General features: G+C 36.4%; 1 long non-coding RNA gene across 1 annotated transcript in view; it reads left to right on the top strand.

Annotated features, from left to right (window-relative positions):
* The window catches only part of LOC144454516 (uncharacterized), a 917,779-nt gene that overhangs the window by 201,742 nt on the left and 702,164 nt on the right, over positions 1–13,873 (top strand). The window lies entirely within an intron of this gene.

Raw genomic sequence — 13,873 nt, 5'->3', positions numbered from 1 at the left:
TTCTTATTTTCATTAATTTAGGACTCTTATACATTTATACCTTATTTATTTTCATTTAAATGGAAATGTTGGCATGGGACCAGGGCTGTGCTGGAGCCAGCTCTAACAGGCTTACAAGATGTGATTGTTAAATTTTCAGCGTATACATTTACCCCTCTGAAATCAGCAGTCAGTACAAATCAAGGCTTGTTTTTTGTTGATTGTCAAGACTTAATAAAGTGTTAATAATGAAGATTAAACTTAAAAATGTGTACATATATTTCTTCTGTCCCCTATACTCCCAGGAAAACTGAGTTGTTAAACCTTCACTAGCTTCCCCCCTTACTGCTCTATAAACTTTGCTTAAATTCAGAATGCGTGCCATAGAAAGCTCAGAGAATGAAGTGGTCACCATAGTGAAGGCCTAGTCATTACAAGCTAATCGTAATAATAATAGATGGTATTTATATAGTACTTTAAGGTTTGCCAAGTGCTTTTATATTCATTATCTCATCTGAGCCTCTTAATACCCTTGTTAGAGTCAAAAAGGCAGTACCCAATCTTCATCAAACAAGAAAGGGAGAGAATTAAAAGAAACCATAAAAGAGGGATAGAAGTATTCAGAAAGCCACAAAATGCCCAATTGTATCGGTTTAGATCAACTTGAATGGCTATCAGTGACCAGCAGGCCAGAATTTCAGCTAGCAGTGCTGAAGGTCACAGTAGACTTCTGTGGCTGAACTGTATAGAGAGCTCACCACGATTGAAGAAGCATCTATAGACAAGAGGAGGATGTAATTACTTTGCTTCTTACATGCATGGTTAGACCTTCCAGCTAGAATAGCATGGAAGGGTAATTTATTATAGAGGAGTAAATCACAGATTACATTGGAGGGGGGTGGGGTAGGGAGATCCAGCCATCCCTTTTGTGAATATTATACATAAGCATGTGTGAAAGCTTGTTTTTAATTTCTTTACACCAGTGCACACCTCCAACATTACGTTTAGCAAGGGGATATGCAAATTGTTCCAAATGCAGCAGCAGCAGCCCTTTCACCTGAATGTCAAAACTGTCAGGGAGATTTAAATCAAATCTCCAGAAGAGTTTTCTAAACCAGCCAGCCCAAAGATTGAGGTACCAACCCACAGCAAAAATTTCTTCTCCCCACTTCAGAAAAGCTCCTGCGTGTTAACAGGCTAATGTCAGAGTCCTAATTCATCTGCTTTCTAATTTTAACCTTTTAAGGGTTTTATTTTATTTGGCGTAATTAAGGTATTTTCTACAAATTAATGATAAATGCCTTGATTAATAAAACCAAATGTCAGAGAAAATGACAACTTGATGAAAAATTAATACTCGGCAGTATTTTAAGGTACAGAAGTACTAAAGATGCACACTCCAAACCCTGTCTTTACCTCATCAGTTCTGTATGTAGCAGGAAAAAAAATTCATTGCTCCCCATTTTCCTCCCACTATATATGTAAAGTCTACATTTCCTTCCCTTGCCATCTATGGCAGGAATACGACTTGAATTGAGATAATTCTTTTGGATAACAGTGTAGTACACAGAACACCTTTTACTTTTTCATCCTGGAAATTCAAGCTAGTCTATCTTTGGAGTTTGTTTGTAAATGAGGCTATCATTCTGTGAACCATATTGGGCAGGTTTTGAAGAAAGAATTCATGACATAAGGTGTAATAATTGGTGATCAGATCTCTGACTTGTAGATTGTTCACAGTCCGTTCAGATGTGCCTATTTCAGTTCTTGCATTTCAAAACTATTTAGTAAAATAATAAATCCACATGGAGAGCATAGCCTTTCACAGAAAAAGAGTTTGTTGAAATGAAAAATTTGCTATTTTTGTAAATAGTTTCTTTCAAGGTCTTGTAAAATAAATAGCCTAAGATTTGGTTGGAATACAAATATAAAGCTGTAACTTGTAGATTTTCTTGAATAATGCTTGGTAGTCAGACAAGCTAAAGTACCAATGAAATGTGTTTAATTTTTAAATGGTATGGGGGAGGAGAGGAAAAGCTGCCTTAGTTTAAGCATTTATTCCATCGTCACCATTAAATACAAGCAGGACTTTGGAGTGTGTATGTCTTAAAATCTGAAGACTGCTATTTCTAAAATATGCAATGAAGATTTGACAAATGGCCTGTTGACCTTGGTTGGGTTATGCTGCTTTTTCAGGGGGAACATATTTTCTAGAATATTCCAGGTAAGCCTGCCTAGTATTCTTTTGTGTTTTGGTTATCATTTATGTTTTGGTTATCATTGTGTTTTGGTTCAGGGATAAAAAGCTCATAGAATATACCATCAGTTAAATGGACTCACTTAGACCATCAGTTCAGACATTGACAGGATTGCCATACTTACCTACCTACCTATCAACATTGTTCTTTGCCAACCAGTGTTAAAATCCTTACTTGCTACAATATGCAGAGTAATCCTAGAAAGGGAATATTAGGAGTATTGCAATGTATAGTAAGATAAGTAGCGATAAGGGGTCATCAGCAGCCTGTAAACACAACTAGTAAGTGTCTGAGAGGCTGCATTTGAATTCTTATGCCAGTCCCAAGAAGAAATTTTTATTCATGTAGAATTGCTCCTCATATTTAAAATTGGAGATGGATTAGGCAGAACATTCCTTTGGCTGGCTCAATATTTTACTTTTTTTCTACCTTGTTTGTGTCCAAGCATCCAGTCTGTACTGGCATTGCTGCTTTATGGGAAGAGGGCCACCCCCATTGCTGCCATGACTGCTTACATACCTGCCATGAATAATAGCACAAGGCACTAGTTAATCATTACATTGTAACTTTGCCTTTTCCTTCACTGCTGATCAGTGCCCAGGGCATGTGGGTAACCGCACTTAGGCTCCTAACACAAAGTTCATCTTTCTATGTCCATGCTAGGGTTTATGGCCATTCAAATGGACATCATTCTTGTGCAGATTCTATTATATACAATATGAGTTTTATTTCCCACCTATTTTGTTTATATAAAACCCCCATTATATTATACCTCTGGAAGTAAGTCAATTCTGTGGGTTATATATTTTTTAAAAAAGAAATTATATAGCTTGGCTAAGATGGTCATAATATACTTATTGCTATTGATTTTGTAAGGTTTTCCTTGGGGTTTGGGTCATTTTGGCTAAGTTTTCCAAGTGGATCTCACCCATTTGCCAAAAGGCCTATGATTCTATGCAGAGGAGAAAGAAATAATTAAATTTAAGATCTTCTCTAAGATAATTTTGCTTGGCAATAAATTTATTGACTCCAGAAAGGAGAACTGCATCAGCTTTGCACAGCTTGAACCTTTTGTTCCAAGGAGTTGAGTTATGGTATTTCAAACCTGATGCTTGGTCTGCTTACAGACAGCAATCAGCTGGTGTTCTTTGGACAATCTGAGTCTTATTGGAAGTTAAACTGTGACTGTTGGACCCTCATATTTAAAGAGAACTGCATCTCGGTCCTGTGCAAATACTTCCTTCCTCACAGCCTCAGAAATTTACTGGAAATGTTCAACTACTCCTAGGAATTAGATATTAATGAATACCTCACTCATGATAAACATCCTACACATATTTTAGTCATGTATATATAGTCATTTTGGAAATGTTTTATCCAGAAAGCTGACTTTTCTCTGTCCCAATTTTCTAACACTGACCAAATGTTCAGTAAATATTTGTTGGTTTGATTTGATTATATGAGTCACCTAAAATAACCTTGGCTGCAGGGATCTTGAGAAAGAGTTTTGGCTACTTAAAAGGGCCCTAAGTGAATTACTGTGTTTTATATGAATAAAAGTTTGAAGTTTGACTAGAATAAAGTTCAAGACCAATTTTAACTCCTGCAAAGCTAACATCATGTAGTCTTATTAAGTGCCCCTCAGAATGTCTTTATTTTTCTGGAGATAAATGAGTTTAGTGTTTCAACAACTAATAATTGAACCATATTCTCTCTGTATGTGGTTCCTTGGCTTAATGTCAGGTACTTTCAGAAACTGCGTTAACCCTTTCATATTCCTATAGTACTACTATTCTACAAGCTGCTAATTCAGTGCATTCAATGGCCACCATTGGCTTGAAGCAATTGATTGAGATTTCAGAAGTGCTTAATGTACAATTTAAGTACAAATAGAAATCTGATTCATTATGGAGTAGTATTCATTTTCCTAAGATGATAGAGTTTTTTGTTTGTTTGTTTTTTAGCCCTGACCTGTTATTACTTTGGTGTAGGGAACAGCTGGTACACACCTGCAACTCCTATGTAACTTAGAATCCTAGAGACTTTTCTGAGGCCCAAAGGGGGCTGAATAATGGTCATACAGCTAGTATGTGTCAGAAGCAGGACTTTAGCCCATGTCTTTCAGACTCCCAAGCACATGCCATGGGTCTACTACTCTATGGTATCCAGCTGCCTCTCTAGTTTGTTTGCTGTAATATAATAGGCAGCTTCCAGGTTAGTAACTGCATAATCTGTGCTGCTAAAAGGAAGGCAAAAACTTGGGCAAGCAGTACAGAATTTTTGTACCGCTTTCCTATATGTTGCTCCCCACCCCCACCCAAATAAACAGTTCAAGCCTGTGTGTTATTTAGGGATTGCATAAATGTTTCCATTCCTTTTATTCATTTTTGAGGAAGATCAAATTCTGTTTTCCTTTGCAAGTAACATTATTTTAGTGTTGCTTAGCACACCTTAGTAGTACCCAGTTAATTTGTGAATATCAGAATTAGACAGTATCTGATTGTGTGGAAACAATATATTTACAGGGATCAAGCCAGTGCTATTAATACCTTTGTCAGATTAAACAAGAGTCAAACAAATAAAAGAGCAGATGGGAGAACAAGAGACTTATCAAAACTCAGTATATGTGGGCTGGCCCAATGGAATGACGGCAGCACATTACAAGGCTAAAGGGAAAACATTAGAGTCAGATTTGGACTATTTTAGCTAGATAAGGGATGTTTTCTCTCTGTAAGTTTTCTCATCATATTTTATAGTGAGGTTTCTCACATACCTATATCATTTGAGAAGATAAAATAATATTTCTGTGTTTCAAGAAAGTTTAGCTTTCCCAGAAAAATCTCTTGGAGGAATCAGGTAATGGGAAATGGATCATTTAGTCTAATATTAGATAGAGGTAAAAAATTTCTGAAAAGAAAGGGGGGCAATGGACATTTTACTTTTTTTTCTGTATTCTATTTTTCTGTCCTTACATTGATGTACAAATTCGCACATACCATCAGTTATATTTAGAAACATGTCTGAGAGTCTTCAGTTTGCTTTGTTTTTGCTTTCAGAGTTCTCTTTTTAGAGTGGACAAGGGTAATTTGTCAGAGTTGTGATCTGAATTTGACTTGTGACTAAAACATACTCTGTGACCTTAAGCTAGTCACTTATCTTGTCTATGTCTCAGTCTCTTCTTTTGTAAGATAGGAATAATGATGTTCTCTCTGTCTCTCTGTCTCTCTCTCACACACACACACACATACACACACACACACACACACACACACACAAGTGTTTTGTAAATCTTAAAGCAGTATATTAAATGGGAGTTAGGATAACTTCTTGTTATGTTTATCTAGTACATCCTTAGTAACTAATGATTGTCAAGCTGATTAATTTTTATACTGATATAAATAAAAATAATAATGATTATTAAAGGCATAAAGAGTTAGAACAAAGGTTATCCTTTAAGTAAACAGAAGAGCTGTCTCTACAGTAATAGAGAATTCATGACCTTCCTTAGTAACTGTTCTCGAATTTTAATTGACCTAATCATCAAAACATTTTTCTAAGTATTTAAAATAAGCCTTCTAAGTTGCATGTTGAATCCTTTACTCCTTTATTTTCCCTTGTGTTTTATGCAGTTACATACCTCAACATTTAAAAAGATGGGGTACTTTTACTTCTTCCATTAATTCTAATTTTCCCCCTCTTCACTACCTCATAAATGGTCTTTCTGAATTTTAATGACCAGAAAAATTTAAAAAACAAAACAAAACAAAACTCAGCATTACCTGATGGCCAACCACAACTCTGATGAGCTGTTATTCCCAATTAGATAGGCCCACCCTTAGACAGTAGTTCATCATTGGCCTGTTATAGGGCTTTTGTTGTTGTTCAGTCACGTACGACTCTTTGTGATCTCACTTAGGATTTTCTTGGCAAAGATATTAGAGTGATTTGCCATTTCCTTCTCCAGCTCATTTTATAGATAAGGAAACTGAGTCAAACAGGGTTAAGTGACTTGCCTAGGGTCACACATCCAATATATATTTAAGACTGGATTTGAACTCAGGTCTTCCTGACTCCAGGCTTGGTGCTCTATCTACTGCATGACCTGGCTGCCCTCTTATGGGGCTAAATGAATGCAAGCCTTTAGAGGTTGGCAGAATCCAACACAACTTGTGTTCCATTGCTATAAGACTTTGAAAATCCAGGATAACCTCTCAAACACCAAGAGGCATTGGAGTAAGACTGCAGGTACAGTTACATGTCCATTTTTAATTCTTGTTCTACTTGTGCAACCTTGTACAGGTCACTTTATCTCTGTGGGTTTAACTTTCCTTACTTGTAAAGAGAAGGGGTGTGGGAGGAGAATTGGACCACATGACGTCATAGGTCTCTTCCACCTCTAAACTCTATGGTCTTATGTTCCTATGATTGTTCCCTCTAGTTTTTTTTTAGTTATTTAGGCTGGGCCTTTGGAAAGCAAGCAAGGGCATGGCTCTTTTGGTAACTGACAGGCTATCTCTTTAATGTTATATCACCTTTTTGTTTGCTTTTTTTGGCTACCAAACACCCCCAAATTGTGAGGAAACCTTCAAAGACCTAGAAACTAAAGGTGCCTGAAGTAATGTTTGACAACTAACTTTAGATCTTTAGGAAGACCAAGTATTAAATCACTTCACAGAAGTAATACGGCAAGTTTCAGTGATTAAAAAGTCCCATATCCTCCTTTTTCATGTCATCTAAATGTTCATTAATGGGAGTTACATGGGAGTAAATGGCAGATCCAACTAAGCTTTGTCCTCTCTCCCCTTTAGAAGTCTTTAAAGTTATAGCCCAACCTTAGGAATCCTGGACCCACATTGAGTTAGTATGAATATGCTCTGACACGTAACTGTCCTGAAAAATCTAGCTCTGTCCCAAGATACTTTCGGTTCAAGGGATTCTGATGCATTCAGGTGAGTTCAGGGGTCATCTTACTGTCTGAGGCAACTCAGAAGCAGATGAGGGATGGCCTAATGTTTGGATCACTAGGTTGGTGTATGGAGGTAGATAACTAATACCTGATGATTTTGGAGAGTGTGCTACAGGTAAATAGTAATTAAACCATTACAGTTAGTGGCAGGCACCAAATTTCGAAATCATGGATACGCCTAAGCTTTTAGAATTATTACTAAAAGTAAAAATTGTGTAAGATTAGTTTTTACCAATCTGGAGTTCAGCTTGGATTGAGGTTGCAGAAACAGAAAGGCAGCAGCAGGTGAAGGAAATTTACATTTTCCCTTCCTGACATTGGACATGTGTGTGGAATATTTTCATCCTCTGATCAGATAGTTCATTATGTTCTTTTTTGGATTTGTGCTTTTTTGGCCTTTCCAGCCTTGCATGCTCTCTCTGTGGCCTTCCAAGTCATTATGCTGGACTTCAGCCTTAGCCAGTAAAACAGCCATTCCCCACATCAGCTGTCCACTTGGACACACACATCCCTTTCACTATTCAAATCATTTGTATTCATACAATGTATAATAGATGGATTTGTCACATTGCTCAGAGATAATCAGTTTTTAAAAGTTATAATTTGAGCTTTGCCCTCTCAAACTGCAGATTACAAGGTTTGACCCAGAAGGTTCATGGTATGGCACAACAGTCATTAATTATAGTTTTTAAGGGACATTTCATCAGTGGTAAGATTTAGGTTGTAACGAAAACAATTTTAATTTTTTTTCCTTTAACTTTCAGGAAAGAATCCTGAGATATATGCCTATGTGTGTGTATGTATTTGTGTGTGTTTATTTTTTAAAAGCACGTATTAAATATATTTAGGAAGGCAGGTTATAGGAATGGGAGAAATACACATCTGGGAACCAGGAGACAAATGTTAGGCTCTAGTTTTGCAGTGGTGACAAGTTGGTAAGTGACTTTGGCCCAGTTACTTCAGTCTCTCAATGGTAAAAGGAGACGATTAGCCTAGATGATCTCTCAGATTTCTTCTAGCTCTAAAAGTGAAATTCCAATATTTTTATATTTATGTATTTATTTACATAATACATGTACATACAATTAATAATCAAATGCACATATGTATATCTATATTGTTATGTTGTTTTACCTCCTCTTTAAGGTAAAATGGCCATTTTACTGGCTGATAAGGTAACCTGAAAATTAAAATTATGCTAACACCCATTTATTTTATTTGACTTTTACCATTTTCATTTAAATGTTGCTTTGTTTTTTTTCTGTAGTGGCACTCATGATGCATAGGTGTGCACACCATACTTGTATACTCTGGAGCATGTGCACACACATAGAAACACAGACACAGACATACACAGACACACAGACACATGCACACATCACACACACGCACACACACACACACACACACACACACACACACACACTCACTCCTTTAGATTATAAAAGGTCCACAGAATATCAACACTATTGTGGGAAAACATTCTTTGGCAAATGATTCTTCCAGTGTGTGCTCAAAGATATACAAAATAGCAAAATATAGAAAAGAGGCCAAAGTCAGGAAAAAAAAAACCACTACCACAATTATGGTTCTGTTGCTGGTTTTATCAGAAATTCATATGGCGGAACTCATTGAGTTTTTCGTTATGGAGAAGAATGGGAGTAGGATGAAACCTGTAGATAAATGTCTGCATACATCTAAAAATAGCTCAGAGTATATAGAAAGTATTCTGTTGACACTGAATAAATGACTCATAATTTTTTGATGATTTCTTAATTTATGAAGCAGTTTTTCTCATTTTTCACTAAATTTCATTCCCTGTTGAGGGCTGTATGATTGCCAAGTTCACAAGATTAAATCTAAAGCATTAAGGAGAGGCCAGCAAAGAAAAGCATCTGAATAATTCTTTTCAAAAATCTATAACCACTATTTTGTGATTTATGTCTTGAATATTTTAGAAATGGTTGAATGGTTTTTCTCCAAACTTTCCAAATTCCTCATCAGACTGAAAGTAGTATAACACATTTTCATTCAGGAAGTCAGGTAAGAGAGGAGAAAGTCATTGAGCACTTTGGTCATAGAATGAGAGTGGATCTTAGATGGATAATTACATGAAAGATTTTTGAAGATGACATAGGAGAGAGCATTTCCTTTCATTATGTGCAAAAGTGAGAGGCCATGGATTTTTATGGAATGGATTTTTTGACATTGTTTTGTTTTTTTCTGAATGGTCTTCCCCCGCTTTTTTATTCTTTTTTTAAAGATGTTTCTCCATGAGGGGTGAGAAAGAAACATATATTGGGAAATGCAAAAGATATAAAAACAAAAGATGTCAGTAAAATTATTTTTAAAAAAGATCTAATCCTTTTTAGTTGTATTTTAAAGATTTTCATGATTATTTTGCTACACAGAAGCTTCTTTGTTAAACTTCAGGGTTACATAATGCGCTATAGCCAATATTAGTGCTCCAAACTGTTTTAGTGGCCATTATGGTGGCTTTTCACCAAAAGTTAAAAATTAACTTTTGTTATACCTTGTACTTCATGTCTGTGTCTCATATTTTGTTTTACTTCTTCAACTTCCATGTATTAATTATGCTTCCCTGTTTTCTTCTCATCAGTATAGGGCAGCTAGGTGGCACAGTGGATAGAGTGCTGGGCCTGGATTCATTTTCCTGAGTTCAAATGTGGCCTCAGACACTAACTAGCTATGTGATTGTAGGCAAGTCATTTAACCCGGTTTGCCTCAGTTTCCTCATCTATAAAATGAACTGGAGAAAGAAATGGCAAACCAATATCGTATCTTTGCTAAGAAACCCTCAAATGTGGTCACAAAGATTTGGCCATGACTGAAATGACTGCACAACAGCAACAAACAGTATGGAGGGGGGGACTCCCTGGACAGATGCAGTTCATCAACTCATCTGTAATTTATAACCTTAGGGAATTACTCTGATCAATAAAAAATTAAGTGACTTACCTAGAGTTACATGGCTAGAGTGTCTCTAAGATAGGACTTGAACCCATATTTTCCAGATCCCAATACTGCTTCTCCATACATTTTGCCACTTAGCTTCTCAATTTCCTTATAGCTCTATTGAAGTAAAATAACACATGACATTCTACTTACAAATTTGTGTTATACTAAATAGAACATATATTTAACATTTCCCTTCAGCATTTTTTTCTTGCTTGTGATATTATTTTCTCTTATCATATCATACACTTCTTTCATGTTTCGGTCTTTACCTTTCTTTCCCATGTCTAAACTTTCCACCATCTTTTATGTAATGCCTGTTCCATTGTTTGAAATAGCTATTCTGCATAACTGCAACCTATATTTATTGCTATAATAATGTCTTCTATTTATGATACTAATGATCATGATAGCTGATAGCTCTATGGTACTTACAGTCAACAAGCATTTATTAAGTGCCTACCACATACCAAGCATTGCGCTAAGCACTGAGGATACAAAGAAAGGACAAAAGATTCTCCTTCCTCCAAGAACTTACAATGTAATGGGGGAAACAACATACAAACAATTATGTACAAACAAGATATATGTGGAATAAATTGGACATAATCTCTAAGGGAATATACTTAATATTGAGGAGGAACAGGAAATACTTTTTGCAGAAAGCATGGACCTAGTTAAAGGAAACCATAGAATCCAGGAAGTAAAGAGGAAGAGGAAGAGAATTTCAGGCATGGGGGACAGCCAGAAAAAAATGCACAGTCAGGAGATGTAGTATCTTGTGTGAAAAACAGCAAGGATACCAGGATGATCATAGAGTACACAAAGGAGAGTAAGGTATGAGAAGCTTGGAAAGATAGGAAAGGACCAGGTTTTGAAAGGTTTTAAGAGCTAAAAAGGTTTCCAGAATACTTACCAACATCCACTTGATTCTTAGGATAGGTAGGTCCATACTAGATATTATTACCTACATCACTTTCACTTATGCTTCTTGTTTACTTATCACAATAACCCCATGAGGTAGTTAGAGGCAAATTACATTATCATATCCATTATTACAGATGAAGAAACTAGACTTCAAAGAGGTTACTTGAGTTGTCCAAGATCACATTTTTTTTTTTTTGGTGAGGCAATTGGGGTTAAGTGACTTGCCCAGAGTCACACGGCTAGTGAGTGTTATGTGTCTGAGGCCGCAATTGAATTCAGGTTCTCCTGACTCCAGGGCTGGTGCTTTATCCACTGCACCACTTAGTTGCCCCCCAAAGATTTATCTTTGTGTTACAGCTCCATTTATATCCTTGGCATTTTAAGAGAAGACAAGGAGCACATTGGGTAGGACTTCTGTGGCTAACCTATGTGAGGACATTGGTAAAAGGACACACAGATGGGTTGGCACATTTTCTCCCCCTTTAAATTGAGAGTACTTTTCTCCTTTCTTTGTGTACTTGGTGCTTAGCACAGTGCTTGCTACATAGAAAATACTTAATAAATGTTTGCTGATTTGACTTGATTTGGGATCTATATACTGTTGAAAGATTATTTGTACTCTTGGAATCACAGATCCCTTATATTAATTTAAAAAAGTGATATGTAGGTTTTAAGAAGTGATATATAAGGGGATTAGGAAAGAAAAATAAATTCCAACATGAAATGATCAGGGACAGGCTTCATGGCCTAGGGTAAGCAGTCTTTGGGTTGAATGTTAAAAAATGGTGGGATTTCAACAGAAATAGGTGATAGCAAAATCTGCAGGTATAGCAAGAGCATACCATGTAACAGAAATGACGCATGCATGAGGAGAAAACATGAGCTGTGAATCCTAGAGGTAACTAGTCTAAGAAATGGTTGGGTAGTGATAGGTTAGGGAGGTCCCTGAATGCCAAACCAAAGAGTTTGGACTTTATTCAGTAGACAGTAGGGTGTCATTGAAAGATTCTGAGTAGTGAAATGACCCATTCTGTGAATAAAGAAAATTAATGCAGCAGCCCTGGATTGCTGATACAGTTCTCCTTCCACCACACTAAGCTTTCTTTTTTCTTAACCTCAGCTTCTTGAGTGAATCTTCAGACATTGGTTCTTTTCACTATGTTCCTTAGTATCTTTTATTTGTATTATCTTCCCTTTTGATCTAAATCTCTTAACTGGTCTGTAATCACCATAGGGCAAAAACCACATCTTTTATATCAACACTGTGTCTATGTGTGTCAGTATGTTTTTGTTTTCAGTATATTTACTTACTAAAATAAATATCCTTGTGTTTCTTTTAGTGTTCAAATAGTCAACTACATGGTCACATTGTTTTATTGGAATATGAGTCTATACATGCATGAAGACATGTAAATATTTGCGGTTTGTGATTTCATCATGGAATCAGTTGAATTTTATACTATATATAGGATCATAGATAAAGACCTAGAAGGGATCTTAGAGAATATTGACAATTCCCAAATTTAACAAGTAAGGAGATTGAGGCCAACCAGCTGGTAAGTGTCTGAGGCAGAATTTGGATCCAGGTCTTCCTGACTCCAAGTTCAGCACTCTACCTACTTACTACACCATTCTTAATGAGTAATTACTGTGACTTCTGTTCATTTTAACAAAATTATTCTATTCTATTTTTTTTTACTAGTTTCATGGGGGCATAGGATTTAGAGCTGAAAGGGCCTTTAGGGATCATTTACTCAACCTAAGCATTCTATAGATGAGGAAACTGAGGCCGAGAAAGAATGAGTGATTTGCCTAAGGTCATATAGGTTATAAGGAGCAGAGCTAAGAGTTGAACCCTGGTTTCCTCACTCCAAACTATGCTTTTTACATGATTAAAGATATTTTATTTGAAGTGTTTTGTTAAAGGAAGAAGCCATTTCTTCCCTCTTTTCATGTTAATTTATGTTGTTTAGTCCTTTTCAAGTCTGTCTGACTCTTTTTGACCCCATTTGGGGTCAAATGAGTACTTTGTCATTTCCAAATGAGGAAAATGAGGAAAATGGTATTAAGTGACTTTCCCAGGGTGACACAGCTAGTAAATGTTTGAGTCTGAATTTGATCTCAGATCTTCCTGTCTCCAGGAAGGCCTACCACTCTATCTGTTGTGCCTGGATATATGCCCGGATATATTAATTTATACTCACTATAATTTAATAGTTGCAAGCTGTTTACTTAGGTAGTGCCAATAACCACTGCTAGGGCTGCACAGTTTGGAAGATATAAGGTTTGGAAATCTCTGCAGCACCTCTACCTCTTTCCAAAGGGGCCATTCCATCTGCCCAGCTTAACCAGCTCTTCTGAATTTCTGCTTCTAATAGGCCTATAAGCTCCAAGTTGAGGTCAGGGACTCTGTGAAGTCCTAGGCCAGATTAAGCACAAGGTTCAGAGAACACTGATCTAGATCAACCAGTCATTTTAAATTCAAATTTCATGTTTGTTTTGAGTTTATAGAACTCCTCTATTTGCACAATTACTGTTTACATCTTTGTTTCTCTTCATAAAGCCTTGTTAATCCAATTACATATGGTATTATCTGAACAAAGAGACAAAGGGGCACACGATATATCTTGGGGGCAGGGTGCTTTGAGGTACTGCTGTAAGCAGCCAGGTCAAACCCATATTGAGATCCTTGGTCTAGATCAACCTGCCAAAATACACAGATATAATCTAACTTGATCATCAGTTAGAGGGAACAAAAAGTTGGATA

The sequence above is a fragment of the Phascolarctos cinereus genome, unplaced genomic scaffold (genome assembly GCF_003287225.1).
Source record: "Phascolarctos cinereus isolate Bilbo 61053 unplaced genomic scaffold, phaCin_HiC Scaffold_726;HRSCAF=1367, whole genome shotgun sequence".
Taxonomy (NCBI): Eukaryota; Metazoa; Chordata; class Mammalia; order Diprotodontia; family Phascolarctidae; genus Phascolarctos; species Phascolarctos cinereus.
This window is presented reverse-complemented; position numbering and strand designations above follow the sequence as displayed.